Genomic DNA, 16166 nt, shown 5'->3' on the forward strand with positions numbered 1-16166 from the left:
GCAAAACAAAAAGGGGGGCTTGGCGAGATTGCTCAGCAGGTAAGAGCACTGACTGCTCTTCCAAAGGTCCTGAGTTCAAATCCCAGCAACCACATGGTAGCTCACAACCATCCCTAATGAGATCTAATGCCCTTTTCTGGCACGTCTGAAGACAGCTACAGTGTACTGATGCATTATAATAATAAAAAAAAATAAATCCTTGGGCTGGAGTGAGTGGGGACTGAGAGAACAGAGTTGACCAGAACGAGTGGGATTGACTGGAGGGAGCAAAGGTCCTAAAAATTCAATTCCCAACAACCACNCGAAGGCTCACAACCATCTGTACAGCTATAGTGTACTCATATACATAAAATAAATAAATAAATTTTAAAAAAGAGCTTCTAACCACTGGGGAAAAAGAAAAGAAAAGAAAGGAAAAGAAGAGAAGAGAAGAGAAAAGAGAGGAGAGGAGAGGAGAGAGAAAAAAGAAAAGAAAAGAAAAGAAAAGAAAAGAAAAGAAAAGAAAAGAAAAGAAAAGAAAAGAAAAGAAAAAAAGCAGAGAAAAGAAGAGAAACCTAAAACTAGAGCCAGGTGTGGCAGCTTGAGCCTGTGGTGTGTGGTGCAAATGCCTTTAACCACAGCACTCAGGAAGCAGAGGCAAGTGACTATGAGTTCTAGGCCACCCTGGTATATACAGTGAGACCTTGTCTCAAAAAACAATAGATGGAGAGTGAATCCTTGTCAAAATGCAGAATAAAATTGAATAAAATTATTTCTGACTAAGTGTGCATTGTGAAGTTTGGGTATCCTTCAATAGTGATCTTTAAGATCTGATACTGTAATCATACACACACACACACACACACACAGATGTAATGGCGAAATGGCTGGGATCTGCTACTCTGAGAGTGATAAGAGGAGCTTCCTAGCCTGCTGACCGTGCCAAGCATCCATTGACCCAATTCCTGGCAACTTCAAGTGATGACTGAGTCTCTTTATTTTATTTTTTTAAAGATTTATTTATTTATTATATGTAAGTACACTTGTAGCTGTCTTCAGACACTCCAGAGGAGGAAGTCAGATCTTGTTAAGGATGGTTGTGAGTCACCATGTGGTTGCTGGGATTTGAACTCTGCACCTTTGGAAGAGCAGTTGGGTGCTCTTACCCGCTGAGCCATCTCACCAGCCCAACTGAGTCTCTTTATTTTATTTAATCAATTAATTGATTTGGTTTTAAAGATTTATTTCTTTTATATTATTGAGTATTTTTGCCTGCTTGTATGTCTGTGTCCCGTGTATGTATAGAGTATGGAGGTCAGAATAGGGCACAGGATCCTCTACAGCTGGAGTTAAAGTCAGTTGTGAGCCACCCTGTGGGTTCTGAGACCCAAACCCAGGTCCTCTGCCCAAGTAACAAGTGCTCTTAGTCCCTAAGACATCTGTCCAGCCCGTGCTTGAGACACCGTATTTTAAAAATCTTCCAGGAGACTTTCTGTTTCCCCATTTAAAAAAAAAAAAAAAAAGTCAGGAAGGCCCTGTTGAAAGATGGTCCCGGTGGGTGATTCTGGAAGGTTTCAGGAAGTGAACGAGCCTGTGAGCCTGTGTGAAAAGCGGGGCTCCAGTCTCCTGTTGAGCCCCAGTTGCAACTGTGCCTCCCCTTTGAAGAGTTCTGACATCCACGGGGAAATAGAGGAAACCACGACTCTACACTTGCTTCTGCTCCAGAGTGCCACCGCGTGGCAGGGCAGGACACAGATGCTGAGCACTCCTCCTCTGGGGAAGTGTAAGCTTTGTTCCCATAGTGTGTACGGGGCGGGCGCTGGTGCTGTGGCAGACGGAAGCCTCCTTAACAACCCAGACACTGAGTCTCTAGGGAGTTCAGGTTGGTCAAGACCTCGGTTCTGACCTTGAGCAAAGGGTCAGGCTTCCCAAGCGGTATACAGTGTTGCCCGATGGTAGAAAAGCAGTACGGGCAGTTATCAAATTATACGCGCGCGCACACACGTGCGCACACATACACACATGCCACTTTTTCCTGGTGCTCTCTGTCCCATTTTCTCCTTCCTGATTATTCCAGTGCCTACCCGCCCACCCACTTCCTGGGCTCCCGCTGTACTTTGAACGTACCATCCCCAGGGCTGTAAGCCCTACCTCAGACTAAGATGGGGTTTACCAGCTGAAAAAGAACACAAGTCCTAGGGGCATGCGCATAGGACAGCTGCTCCTTGAGCGGTCTGGATCCCATGGGATCACACCTGACCCGGGTTCCTGCTCCATTGTATTCCTGAAGCAAATCTAAAATCTTAGCAGTCTCTGTGGTTTTAGCCAGCAGGCTATAGATCATCTGCTGTGCCCAACTCTTCAGTCTTTTCTCTTATTAGTTCCGGCCATTAATATTCTTTATTCAAGAAAAAATAATAATAAAAAGGCCCCAGGTCGCCCTCAAACACTGTCTCTTTGACTCTTCTCTTAGCAACAAGCGTTTACCTGCTCTCACACAGCGCGTCTGCCTGTCTCTTTTTCTATTTCTTTCTCAGCAAGGATTTCCTCTGCTCATGATTCAATTTAATTGATGGGCACAGTTGGGAGAATTCACAAGTAACAACTCAAATGTCATTCCAGCTCTCCGAGAACCGTAATCAATCGATGTGTCGGAATCTCCTGGGTCTAGCTGCCTTGTCTCTTAGCGAGGTCACTTCTCCTTTCTCTCTTCTCTCTAGGCTAGATTCAGGGTCATTTCTTCAGATAATATCTTTCAGTTCACCAATCCTTTCTTTGAGATCTGTTGAATTTGCCTTTCAGTCCATCTGTTTATTTCTGATTTCAAAGACTAGATTTCCCTTATGCCTAAAATTTATTTCTCTTTTTCTTTAATGTATTTGTATATTCCTAATATTTTTGGTTGGAGGCCTTACCCTTTAAAACATGTCTTCTATTTATGGTTATGTTGTAGTCTATATTTCTTAATTCTGTCATTGAGTACTTTTGGGGAAGGCCTATTTCTGCTCTCTAATTTTTCTACTTTTTTTTTTGGTTTTCCGAGACAGGGTTTCTCTGTATAGCCCTGACTGTCCTGGAACTCACTCTGTAGACCAGGCTGGCCTCGAACTCAGAAATATGCCTGCCTCTGCCTCCCGAGTGCTGGGATCAAAGGCGTGCGCCACTACGCCCGGCATTTTTCTACATATTATATTTAAAAAAAAAAAAAAAGATTTAGCCAGGCGTGGTGGCACACGCCTTTAATCCCAGCACTCGGGAAGCAGAGGCAGGTGGATTTCTGAGTTCAAGGCCAGCCTGGTCTATAGCATGAGTTCCAGGACAGCCAGGGATACACAGAGAAACCCTGTCTCAAAATAAATAAATAAATAAATAAATAAATAAATAAATAAATAAATAAATAAACCAAACAACAACAACAACAAAAGATTTATTTATTTAATGTATGAGCACTTTATCTGCATGTATGCTTGCACACCAGTAGAGAGCCCCAGTTCTCATTACAGATGGTTATGAGCCACCATGTGGCTGCTGGAAATTGAACTCAGGACCTCTGGAAGAATAGTCAGTGCTCTAAATCACTAAGCCATCTCTCCAGCTCCATATTATAGTTTTAAAAATTGCTTGGCCTCATGTATATATGTGCACTACCTGTGCGCAGTAACTGTGGAGGCCAGAAGAGGGCAGCAGATTTCCTGGAACTAGAGTTACAGATGGTCGTGGTTGTGAGCTGCCACATGGGTGCTGGATAACACAGGTGCTCTTTAAGAACGCCTTTAATCCCAGGACTCAGGAGGCAGAGGCAGGAGGATTTCTGAGTTCAAGGCCAGCCTGGTCCGGGGGCCTTGCATGTCTTTCCCCTGCAGAGGGCCCTGTCTGTCTTTGGAGGGTCATGTGATTACTTCCTGCCCACCAGGATGGTTCCAGGTTGAAGTTCACTTCTGATGACTGATGTCAGCCAGGGGCGATGCTTCCCAGAGGTTGGGAGGCTGCGGTGGGGGCATCTTTGGAAGACAGTTCTGTGATTTCTGCGTACTGCATCGTCCCTTGTAATGAAAAAGTTAGACTCAAGGAGATTTCTTTGAAGATCTAATTTTATTGTGCAGCCGTATCACGGTATGGTTATCAGATGTAAGAGGCAGTAAGAAACCTCAGTAGACACTGAGCCCTTTAAGGACGATGTCTGTCGTAGGGAAGGTGGACAGACTAAGATCGAGCCTACACCCAATAAAACAGGCTGGTGATGTTAGGTGGGTTAATGGCTTCAAGCATCTCTCCGTCTGTGCTGATTGCTGCCACTAGGTGTCACCGTATGCAGCTACAGAGACTATGAGTATGATTTGAAGGAGAGGCGAGCAGCTCCCCTTCCAGAATGTTTGGCTCCTCATCCCTTGGGGATCTCAGAAGTCTGAGAATGATCTTGAGGAAGGCAGACCTCCTCCACAGGTAGACAGTGCAGTTGCCTGGGGAAGGAACTTATTGGCCTTACCGTTAAGTGGCTTTTAGACCCTGGCTGGGTTTATTACATACAAGTGACTGTAGATACAACTGGGAACCTGGTGCCGCAGGGCAGAGGACTTCTGGAGACTGGGACGGAGGACCAAGGGGCCGCCCTCCAACTGTTCTTCAGTCTCAGAAAGAGAAGTCAAGTAAGAGGAAATAGCAGGAGAGCAGCCCGTTTGCTGTTTGTCCGTCTTCTGCCCGAGCAGACGCTGCAGTAAGGAAAGCGAATGGGAAGAAGGCGAGGACAGTCAACAGTGGGCTGCTTGGACCCTGTGCAGGGTCTGTGAAGCCGGGCACAGCCCTGCCTGGCCTGCCGACTGCTCCCTGGTAGGGACCTATTTCCTGGGCAAACACCTGTTTCTCTGCTGGGGAGTTTCCACTCTGTCCAGAGCACAAACTCCTGAGGTATTCAAAGGTGTGTGCATTCTCTTCTTTAACAGAAGGGAATATAATCTCTTTAATTCATATATATGTATGTATGTATGTATGTATGTATGTATGTATAACCTCTGATCCCTGAAAACTACTGGGCTGTCGGTTGGCCTTGGCTCATATCATCCAATCTGATTGGAAGGAACCAAGGCCCACTGCTAAGCCTGGCAGGGCAAGAATACACCTGGCTGCCTCAGCAGAGAATACAGGCTCTGGGGTGCAGGGGTAGGGAGGTGAGCAGTATAAGGAATGTACCTCAAGCCCATATGTGTGTGTGTGTGTAAAGGAATATATATATATATATATATATATATATATATATATATATATATTCCCATAATTATGTATAGAAATATATATACCATAAATATATATATATTCCTATATATAATTATGGATATATATATATATATATATTTGTCTTATAATCTGGTTATCCCCACTCACTTGTATGTCAGGCTCATGTGGATCACATCAGAATATTTTTATGATGGCAATGTGAATTTTGATGAGCGCACTAGCCAGGGCTTGCCAAGACACCATAGTGAGATGTGGTGTCTTTCAGAGAAGTGACTGAGCCTCCCCTCATGTCAGGGATTTTTACCTGAGTCTTCTTTCAACTGCCTATTTCAGAGGTAGTATCGGTTTTTCCAAGTTCGGCATTCATAACTAGTCGATGGGGCCTGTCCCCTCCCCCCACCCCCACCCCATTTACAGCTCCATCATATTACAGGCAAGGGAAGAGATTGTGTGTAGTCCTACCCAGGCAAGTTCACTGACCACACAGGAGGGACTGAGTGAAGAAGCCATGCAGAGGGAGACAGGGGAAGGAAAAGAGAAAGGGAGAAAGCGTACTCGCAGATGGAGAAGAGAGAGGCAGAGACCAAAATGTCTCTGGGGAGTGGGGAGAAGTCTAGTCCCTGGGCTGGAACTTTCAGGGCAGAGGGCGAGGTATGCCAGCATATCCTGTAACAAACAGGTAGGGACGCTGGGAGAACCTGGAGGCCAGGGCCTCATTGGTATGTAAAATATGCACCTCAGCTCTTCATCCCAAGTCTGAGTGCCAACAGTGATGATTCCCCAACCAGAAAATTAATTTCATTACTATTTCAGAACTGTAACTTTGCTACTGTCATGAGTTGTAATGTAAATATCTGATATGCAGGATGTCTTGACATATGATCCCAGAGGTGTCGAGACCCGCAGGTGGAGGACCACTGCCCTAGCAGATGCTGTTATGGAAATAATTATGAATATAAATATATATGGAATTAAATTTGCTCCTTACTAAATCAACGAAGCCTGAACACTGTTTATCCTTCAAGTTCCCAAGGCATATTCTGATACAGGATCAGTCTTAAGAAATGTTGCCAGGCAGTGGTGATGCACGCCTTTAACCCCAGCACTTGGGAGGCAGAGGCAGGTGGATTTCTGAGTTCAAGGCCAGCCTGGTCTACAGAGTGAGTTCCAGGACAGCCAGGGCTATACAGAGGAGCCCTGTCTCCGGGGGGTGGGGGTGGGTGGGGGGAGAGATGTTGTTGTGTTTTGCTATCTGGCAGAAGTTTTCTGAGTTCTGTTTCCTGTGGAGGGGGAGGGGCAGTACATCATCAGGCCCTTGCTCAAATTACCCCGGAATTGGCAGACTCTGCGCCATGTGGGTGCTGGGAATTGAACCTGGATCCTCTGCAAGAGCAGCCAGTGCCCTTAACTGTCGAGCCATCTCTCCAGCCCCTTGAGATATAATCTTAATCCTTTAAAATAAAGTATTTGCAGAGCAGGGTGCAGGGAGAAATAAGCTTCTTGGTCTTAATTCTGCTTTATTTCTAGATCCCCTTGTAGACTCCCTTTTCCCTCTGAGAATGTGGCTTACACGGTTGGGCTTGAAAACGCAGTATATCAAATCTCAGGGAAAGTGGCAGTAGCTCTGTGACAGAGTGACCCAGTTCCACGCAAGAGCCTGCTGAGTTGTCTCCACCCGGTAGCCACTGGGACGATCAGGTGTCGCTTCAGAGACGAACATGGGGCCAGGATCTTGTCCCTTTCAGAGCAGCCAAACTCACATGTACCGAGTCTTTGAAAGGGCCACCAATAAGATCAGCTTGTCTTTCTTAAACTCTGGGAAATGTTTTGTTTTCTATTAAGGGGGGAAAAAAAAACCTAAAATTGTATTTGCTTCTCAAAAACAACGTGTTTCCTACTTCAGAGATGGGGTGAGGAAGACAAGGAGAGAAGAGTTAAAATTATTTTAGCCACTGGTATGTTTGAGGACTTGCACTGCCCTTTTCTCCCCAATAAAAACTGTTTTTAGCTGTAAGTTTTGTTCAGAAAACTTTTCTAACTGTACACCCAGCCATCATGTTCTTACATGACCTTCTTAAAATTCCACAGATGCCCATGTGACTCAGCTCCTACCGAATCCTCCCTGTGTATACCCTAAAGCCTAAAATTATACACCATGAAAGAATCTGTGTGTAGAATACTCACTTAAGAGGAAAGTTTCTTCTTTCACATTTTATACAATAAGGATCTTGAAATGTTTGTGTAATACATGTGCGTGTGCGTGTGCGTGTGCGTGTGCGTGTGTGTGTGTGTGTGTGTGTGTGTGTGGTGTGTGACTCGAGTCTGATTCCCAGCACCCAGATCAGGCAGCTCGCAACCTCCCGTGACTCCAGCTCCAAGGGGTCCTATACTCTCATCTGACTTCTGTGGGTACCCACACATGCTTGGTGTACATCCACACAGATACACACATAAACATAAATAAAAAGAAATCTTTAAAAATTCTCCTCCGATATCGTAACACTATTGGGATCTTGGGTGCAGCTATGCACAAATAAAATCAATAAGGAGGCTTGCTACCTCTAAGGCTGCCATGACCACTGGGAGAAATGGGACATGCATCTAGAGCAGTCATTGCTAACCCTGAGTACCACATGGAGTGATGACATCATTAAGAGCAGTCATTGCTAACCCTGAGTACCACATGGAGTGATGACATCATTAAGAGCAGTCATTGCTAACTCTAGTACCATATGGAATGATGATGTCATTCAGCTCAGCAGTTACTGCTAACCTCGAGTACTGTTTGGAGTAATAATGTCATTAAACACAGTAGGGAGACTTGGGAGGCGATGGTAAGTCACCAGGAGAGCCAGAAGGCCTGTGGAATTTTTAACACTTGATGGGGAGAATTTTAATAAGCATAGAGGATAAAAGTAATTGGTCAGGATTACTTTACAAGATGAGATGCCAGTCGTATAACCACATCTAAAAGAAATATTCTATTCAGAGTTTGTGTATTTTAAATATATTTTTGTCAGCAAATACTTATTTTAAGCAAAGGGTTCAAAGAAAATGTATTATGTGTTGAGTAAGAGAGTATATGATCTTTTGATATTTATGCTATCATTCTACTGTTACAAAATTTAAATTTTTTTATCAAGATGTTACTTTTAAATTATTTTTAAATGTCTGTGTGTTTTCTGACTGTGATTTTTGTCGCCTTCATTCATGTGCTAGAACCAACAAGAACACACAGAGGAAGGCTGGGTGCTGAGCCAAATTGGGATTGGAATAATAAATCACAAAGAGCCACGCCGCCTTCATTAGTAATCCGACTGATGAATCTGAGTTCTCTCATCTTTAAAATGGGCACAGTGCCTCATTCATAAACACAGACATACAAGTATGTAGCCTGAGCTTAGCCACAGATGTAAATGCCTATGGTGGTCCATATGAATGGTCTTTAATACATATCTGCTCCATTGATCAGGCAGCTGAGTATCGAGGCTGTGATTCTCAAATGATTTATTTGATGGTTTTGTTTGCTTGTTGTCTTAGTTAGGGTTTTACCGCGGTGAACAGACACCATGACCAAGGCAACTCTTATAAGAACGACATTTATTTGGGGCTGACTTACACGTTCAGAGGTTCAGTCCATTGTCATCAAGGTGGGAGCATGGCAGCATCCAGGCAGGCATGGTGCAGGAGGAGCTGAGAGTTCTACATCTTCATCTGAAGGCTGCTAGTGAAAGACTGACTTCCAGGCAGCTAAGATGAGGGTCTTAAAGGCCACACCCACAGTGACACACCTACTCCAACAGGGCCACACCTCTTAATAGTGCCATTCCTGGGGCCAGGCATATTCAAACCATGACACTTGTTTATTTGTTTGTCTGTTTATGGTAATACTCTCTAGTTTCCAAACCTTTTGAGAATCGTTATGTCAGGGACAAAGGGAGGGCTGTCTTGGCCTGTCGTAAGGGCCAGAGGCAGCCTGGAAACCATGGAGGAAAACATAAAAGTACATTTGGGGGGGGGGGTTCAAAAACATTTAGTCATGGAACCATTGCACTTATAAAAAAAATGCACCTCACCCAGCGAGCATGGATTGCGAATGACCTGGAATTCCAAACCTCAGCTGTGCCATCTGTATAGTAAGGACAGCGTGCCAAGATCGCATGAAGAGGGAGTGGAAGTCCACTCGTGTCTATCTCAGCCGCAGTCTGGGGTGGTAGATCTCGTTCACACTCCATTTTCACAGGGGCAGGGGCTGCCTGCCAGGCAGCGATGGAACCCACTGGCTCCAGGGCTCAAGGTTTCCAACTGGTTAGTTGATGAGGTTGGACCGGAATCCCAATCAGATATGGTTTCCACTGCATGGATGTTGGCCTTTGCAGTGTGCCATGACATTCCTTTCTTTCAAACATTGCTTTATGAAATGAGTCACGCAACCATTTGGAAACAGCGTCTCCTACCAGTCCTCCTGGTGCTTCCTGTTTGATGATGAATTGAACGCGCAAGCAGATCCACTGTCTGTGGCTTCTCTCTCTCTCTCTCTCTCTCTTTCTCTCTCTCTCTCTCTCTTTGGTTTTTCGAGACAGGGTTTCTTGGTATAGTCCTGGCTGTCCTGGAACTCACGCTGTCGACGAGGCTGGCCTCGAACTCAGAAATCTGCCTGCCTCTGCCTCTGCCTCTGCCTCTGCCTCTCTGCCTCTGCCTCTGCCTCTCTGCCTCTGCCTCTGCCTCTCTGCCTCTCTGCCTCTGCCTTCCGAGTGCTGGGATTAAAGGCGTGTGCCACCACGCCCGGGCGGGTTCTCTCTTTTAAAGGAACATGTCTCCCAATCCCTTCATGCCCACCCCAGAAACTTGGGGTTGGGCGGGAAAGTGACAGCGTTTATTTAACGTAGCCTGCCCATGAGTTCTGCTCAGTGCTTCCTGGGATTGTAACTGTGTTTGATTCATCACCATATATTTTTCTGGGCCATCTTTTTAATCTGGTTGCCGCCCAGTATTAATAGGCTCTCTGGTTCCACCATTTGTGTCAACAGCCTCCCTGGAGATACATATTTTGTAGAGACAGCTAGAAGGAAATCCAAGGTGCTGTGTGCAAACCTAGGTGTATGATGGTTGCCAAAGCTGTGTGCAGTGTCACTCTTGGCTAGTGGCAGAATTTTAGCAAGTTGAAGATAAAGTTTATAGGAGCAGATACGGGTTCAACATCTGTCAAAGTGAATGATGGAGCAATATATATGTCTGTATTACATATAGATATACTATACATATTGTACTGGCTGGTTTTGTGTGTCAACTTGACACAAACTGCAGTTATCACAGAAAAAGGAGCCTCCCTTGAGGAAATGCCTCCATGAGATCCAGCTGTAAGGCATTTTCTCAGTTAGTGATCAATCGGGGAGGACCCCTTGTGGGTGGTGCCATCCCTGGGCTGGTAGTCCTGGGTTCTATAAGAAAGCAAGCTGAGCAAGCCAGGGGAAGCAAGCCAGTAAGTAACATCTCCCCATGGCCTCTGCATCAGCTCCTGCTTCCTGACCTGCTTGAGTTCCAGTCCTGACTTCCTTTGGTGATGAACAGCAGTGTGGAAGTGTAAGCTGAATAAACCCTTTCCTCCCCAACTTGCTTCTTGGTCATGGTGTTTTGTTCAGGAATAAAAACCCTAAGACATATATAATGACAATCTATATTACATATATAATATATATATGATTGCAATCCATATTATATATAGATATAATATATATGATGACAATGTATATTATATATAAATATATATGATGGCAATCTATATTATATATAGATACAATATATATGGTGGCAATACATTATATATAGAGAGATAGTATATGATATATGTGAATATATGTGTATATATATATATATAGAGAGAGAGAAGGAGAGAGAAAGAGAGAGAAAAAGAGAGAATGTCCATGCTGTGTAATTACCTACACATGGCTATTCTTGTAGTGTTGCAATTTTTACTTTTAAAAATTAATCAGTTTTTATTTTATGTATATGAGTATTTTGTCTGTATGTATATCTGTGTACCACATATATGCAGTACCTGTGGAGACCAGAAGAGGGCGTCAGATCCCCGGATCTGGAGTTACAGATGGTTGTAAATTGCTATGTAGGTGCTGGGAATTGAACCTGGGTCCTCTGGGGAGCTCTGGTGCTCCTAACAACCAAGCTATCTCTCTAGCCTGAGGTTATAGTCATGCATTCACACTGGAGATCACATTTATGAGGAATGGAAATAGGAGGGAGCTCTGCCCCTCCCCTCCCTTTCCTTCAGATTCAAAGATGGGCCTGCAATGTTGTCTGGTTTGGTTGGAGTTTTGTAGTTGTTTGTTGTTTTAAAAGTGAATTCCTGTGAGAAAGGATACAAGCTCATCTGCCATCGAAGTCTGTGTCAAAAAGAACCTTTGAAATAGCAACCATAAAAATGCATAAGACTCCTGTGAGTGGCTGTTCTGTGAAGGCTGGCTTCTTTTAAGATCTATGGGCAGCCACAGGCACAGCCAAGTCTCACCATCTGCCACTGCTCTTGGGAGCGAGGAAAAGGGGGTGATGGTAATTTCTAATATTATTAATTATTCATCATCAGGCATCTATTAACACGCCATAGTGTTCTTCTACCCTCCGACAGAGCTCATGAAGCAGACAGCAGAGACTGCACTGGAGCCAGAGAGAATGGAGAGCTCCTCCTTATAAAAGAATGGAGAGGACAGGCTTTCAGGAACACAACTTACAAGACTGGAGCGATGCCTTAGCGGCACTAGCTGCTCTTCTGGACAACCCCATTCCGTTCCTAGCACTCAGAACCCACAGGGCAGTTTATATTAGCCTGGAACTACAGTTCCAGGGAACCTGATGCCTTCTTCTGCTCTCACAGGCAACACACACACACACACACACACACACACACACACACATATTAAATAAGTGATTTATTTATTTATTTGTTTGTTTTTTTCTCGAGACAGGGTTTCTCTGTGTAGCCCTGGCTATCCTAGAACTCACTCTGAAGACCAGGCTGGCCTCAAACTCAGAAATCTGCCTGCCTCTGCCTCCCAAGTGCTGGGATTAAAGTCATGCGCCACCACTGCCCGACTAAGTGAATATTTTAAAAAGAAAACAATTATCATTGGACATAACTTAAAATTCAACTTTGCGCTTGATGCAATGAATGTATTTTCCAGTTGGGGAAATGCAAAAACAGATCCTCAAAGAGAACAAATGTTTTTGAGAGCAATATTTTAATACAGACCTTTCCTATGAGGAATAGCTGTGTTGTTCATCATCAAAGTAAAATACAATTTATAACATACTGACTTTGAAAAGGTCCAGGTGGTGGTGGTACATATCTTTAATCCCAGCATTTGGGAGGTAGAGATGGACGGATTTCTGAGTTCAAGTCCAGCCTAGTCTACAGAGTGAGTTCCAGGACAGCCAAGGCTACACAGGGAAACCCTGTCTTGAGGGGGTGGGGTGGGGAGAAGATATAGAGAAAGAGAGAGAAGGAGAGGGAGAGACACTGAGAGACTGAGAGACAAAGAGACATGGGGGGAGAGACACAGAGACAGAGCAGCCGGTGAAGTAAGCTAAACACCTGCCCACTGAGAAGTAAGACATTCCTTAATGGTATCCCCATTAGCTTAAATACCTCTGTGATGAGAGAGATTCATTATCCTGAGGAAATTAATCCAGTCAGCACAGGTACTAAAGACCTACTGTGTGCCTGATCTTGGCTCACAGCCTGAGGTGCCAGACAATAAACAATAAATTCACTGAATAAGCACAACCGGCTTTCAGATGTCTCAGTCAAAAAGTTTACTTCCCCTTTTAACGTAAATAGCTCTTTGAAGACCCTGTCCTCAGGTCCGGTCGCGTTCTGAGGATGGAGTTTATGACCTTGGCCGGAATACGAATCCAGGGAGGAAGCATAAGTGTCTACGCTTAAGCACATGGAATCATGGGAGGAGCCAGGCAGGGATGGTCCCTACCCTGGTTCTGGCCATGTTACCTTTTAGAAGCGCAGCCCCGCTGACTGACATGAATCTGCAGTCAGAGAGAAACCTGAATCTCTAAGCACTCTGTTCTTCAATGCGGTTCCCCCCTCCCCCTTTACGTGTGGTAAGTGCGTCCCAGAAACCTGCCTCCGGCCAGGCACAAACTGGAGGCTCAGCAAGGGGACCAGCCTGTCCCTGCCTCCCTTGGCGCTTAAAATCAGAGTTTGATGGCCCTAACTTCATCCTTCATCACATGTAACCCTGATGCTTTCTGGCTCGCCTTTGCACACTTTACACTGTACACACGCATGCTGACTCACCTTTGCACATGTTACACACACATGCACGCTTGCTTACATGCACACAAGATCTGTTATAGTCTACTGTTTGCTTACGAGGGAGAACATGCTGTTTTCTTTCTGAGGTTGCACAAATACAAGTCATGAAAGATGATACAAAAAGCTTATTTTCTAGTTTTAACACTGTTGCTGACTTTTCATTTTGTGTGTGTTCATGTGTACGTGCGTGCATGCGAGTGTGTGTGTGCATTTGTGTCATGTGTGCATGTGAGTATGTGTGTGTGCATGTATTTGTGCATGCATGCCTGCGTGTGTTCGTGTGTGTTAGATAAGTACTTAAAAGTGGAGTTGATAGTGAACGTGTAAAATCCAGTGTGAAGGGGAAGTTGTACTGCTACTCGACTTTCCATCCCACAATCCCTTGCGCCCTTCCTTTCCAACTTGGGCGGAGAAGAAGGNCTGTTCTGCCATCGAGGTGGTGACACGAGACTGCACCATCAAAATTCACAAGCGCATCTATGGAGTGGGCTTCAAGAAACGTGCTCCTCAAGCACTCAAAGATATTCAGAAATTTGCCATGAAGGAAATAGGGACACCGGATGTGCGCATTGATACCAGGCTCAATAAAGCCGTCTGGGTCAAGGGAATAAGGAACTTTCCATATCGCATCCGAGTACATTTGTCCAGAAAATGAAATGAGGATAAGGATTCGACAAACAAGCTCTGCACATTGGTAACCTGCGTGCCTGTTACCACATTCAAAAATCTGCAGACGGTCAGTGTGGATGAGGACTAACCTGCTGAATGTCAAATAAAGCTGCAGAACTGAAGAAAAAAAAAATCCAGTATGAAGAAGGTCCCCCAGCTTCAGAATGGCTGTTTGTAACCTTGGGCTTTCCACTTACACACAAATTCCCCGAAATAAGGAGTCTGAGTAATGTATATGAGTAATTCCTAGGTCAATAGCTTGGATCTCTTGTAACTTAATATCCCATATATTTTATTCTGTGAATGCCGCATGGTTGTTTAGCTGGTCCTCGGTTTCATCAGATGATCTTCCTATGTGTCTGGGGTGAATCTCCCTCGCACATCCCACTCTATCCCAGAAATCCTCTCTCTATACAGGAACTTCCACCTCCCTGTTTACTCCCTAAGCCCATTGGCCAACAGCCTTTTATTGACAGGTGAAACTTCCACACAGTGCACAACAGATTCCCTCTACAGCTTTTCTAACTGTACCAAAATTTATTAAGGTGTACAGACTTTAAGTCTGACTAATCTTGCCACATAATTGTTTTTATTTGAAAGTCCTTTATGATAAAGTTTTATTTTTTTCTTTCTTTTTTTTATTATTTTCTATTTTTGTTATGATAAAGTTTTAATAAAAAGTAAAATGAATAAATGGATGGATGGATGAATGAATGAATGAAAGCAAGTGAAAGCAAGTCAGTAACCCTCTTTGCTCTCAGTAACCTAAGAGGTAAATTACCTTGAGTGATGTGGGTTTGGGGTTGTTTTTGTTGTTTTGTTGGTTGTGTTGGTTCTCCATTGTTTTTTAAGCAAGGAAGCATGGCCAAAATACAGTTTCCCGTTTCTTCTGAAATAACTTCTTTTTTTAAATTTAACATTATGTTTCTCTAGATCTCAACCGTCTATTAGAGAGGCCAAAGGTCCTTTGCTATTTTTAGTGCCCTCTACCCCTTGCCTCGTTCCCAGCTGTGGCAGATGTGAAACCTCTGCCTTCATCCAAACCTCTGCCTTTATCCGTGGGAACATCTAACAGGTCAGAACAGCACCACCGCTGTTGCCGAACTAGCATGCATATCCCTCCCGTGGGCACAGCCAAGGGATTAGTCACCCTGGGTAAAGGGACCCTCATTAGAAATATCATCAGAGTAAAGCTGCCTGTGGCTGTTTCCCATGTCTCTCACTACATCTTGAACCCGGTTCTCCTCTGGCTGCTTTACAAAGGCCTTTCCAGGCATCTGCTGCACTCTTAAAAGATCAGATGCATTTCAAGTGTCTCTTTCATCAGGTTGGAAAAGGAAGTCCTCTTCAGGCTTAACCAGATAGAATTCTATTTGCAAAACAGAACACATGCGGGTTTTCACACTGCCAAGGTTCCCAGGGGGCCCAGCAGCTCCTTCTGTGTGGTCCCAGGCTGCAATAATAGACCTGGTCCAACCTTGGGTAACCCACCTTCTGCTCTGCTCTAGTGACCACAGTCTCCACTCACCAGCCTCTCTCAGCCTGCCCTGCAGAAACAGACCCACACTAATTTTCTGGTTACCCAGTGTTTTGCAAAAGGCACCTCAGATCTGACTGTGTGCACACAGAACGACCTTTCTAATCCACAGAAACCTTGGATGTAAATGGATCACATGACTTGTCACATCAGCCTCCTCACAGACAGATGCCACATCAGGAAAGACATGGAAGATATAAAACGCTCTTGGAGACTGTCCAATTTGACCTTTCTTTTAGTATTATCGGCTTGGGTTTCTTAAATTTTGTCCACTCAAAGCTCCTTTACACCTAAGAAACTTTTTTTCTCTTTTTGTTTTTTTGTTTTTTTGAGACAGGGTTTCTCTGTCCTGAAACTCACTCTGTAGACCAGGCTGGTCTCGAACTCAGAAATCTACCTGCCTCT

The 16166-nt window shown here is 44.4% G+C and overlaps 1 protein-coding gene and 1 pseudogene across 6 annotated transcripts in view; both read left to right on the plus strand.

Moving 5' to 3' along the window:
• Fry (FRY microtubule binding protein) overlaps positions 1-16166 on the plus strand; it is a 398256-nt gene that overhangs the window by 119603 nt on the left and 262487 nt on the right. The gene's annotated exons all lie outside the window — the stretch shown is intronic.
• On the plus strand, positions 13312-14312 carry LOC110339162 (annotated as a pseudogene).

The sequence above is a fragment of the Mus pahari genome, chromosome 23 (assembly GCF_900095145.1).
Source record: "Mus pahari chromosome 23, PAHARI_EIJ_v1.1, whole genome shotgun sequence".
NCBI lineage: Eukaryota > Metazoa > Chordata > Mammalia > Rodentia > Muridae > Mus > Mus pahari.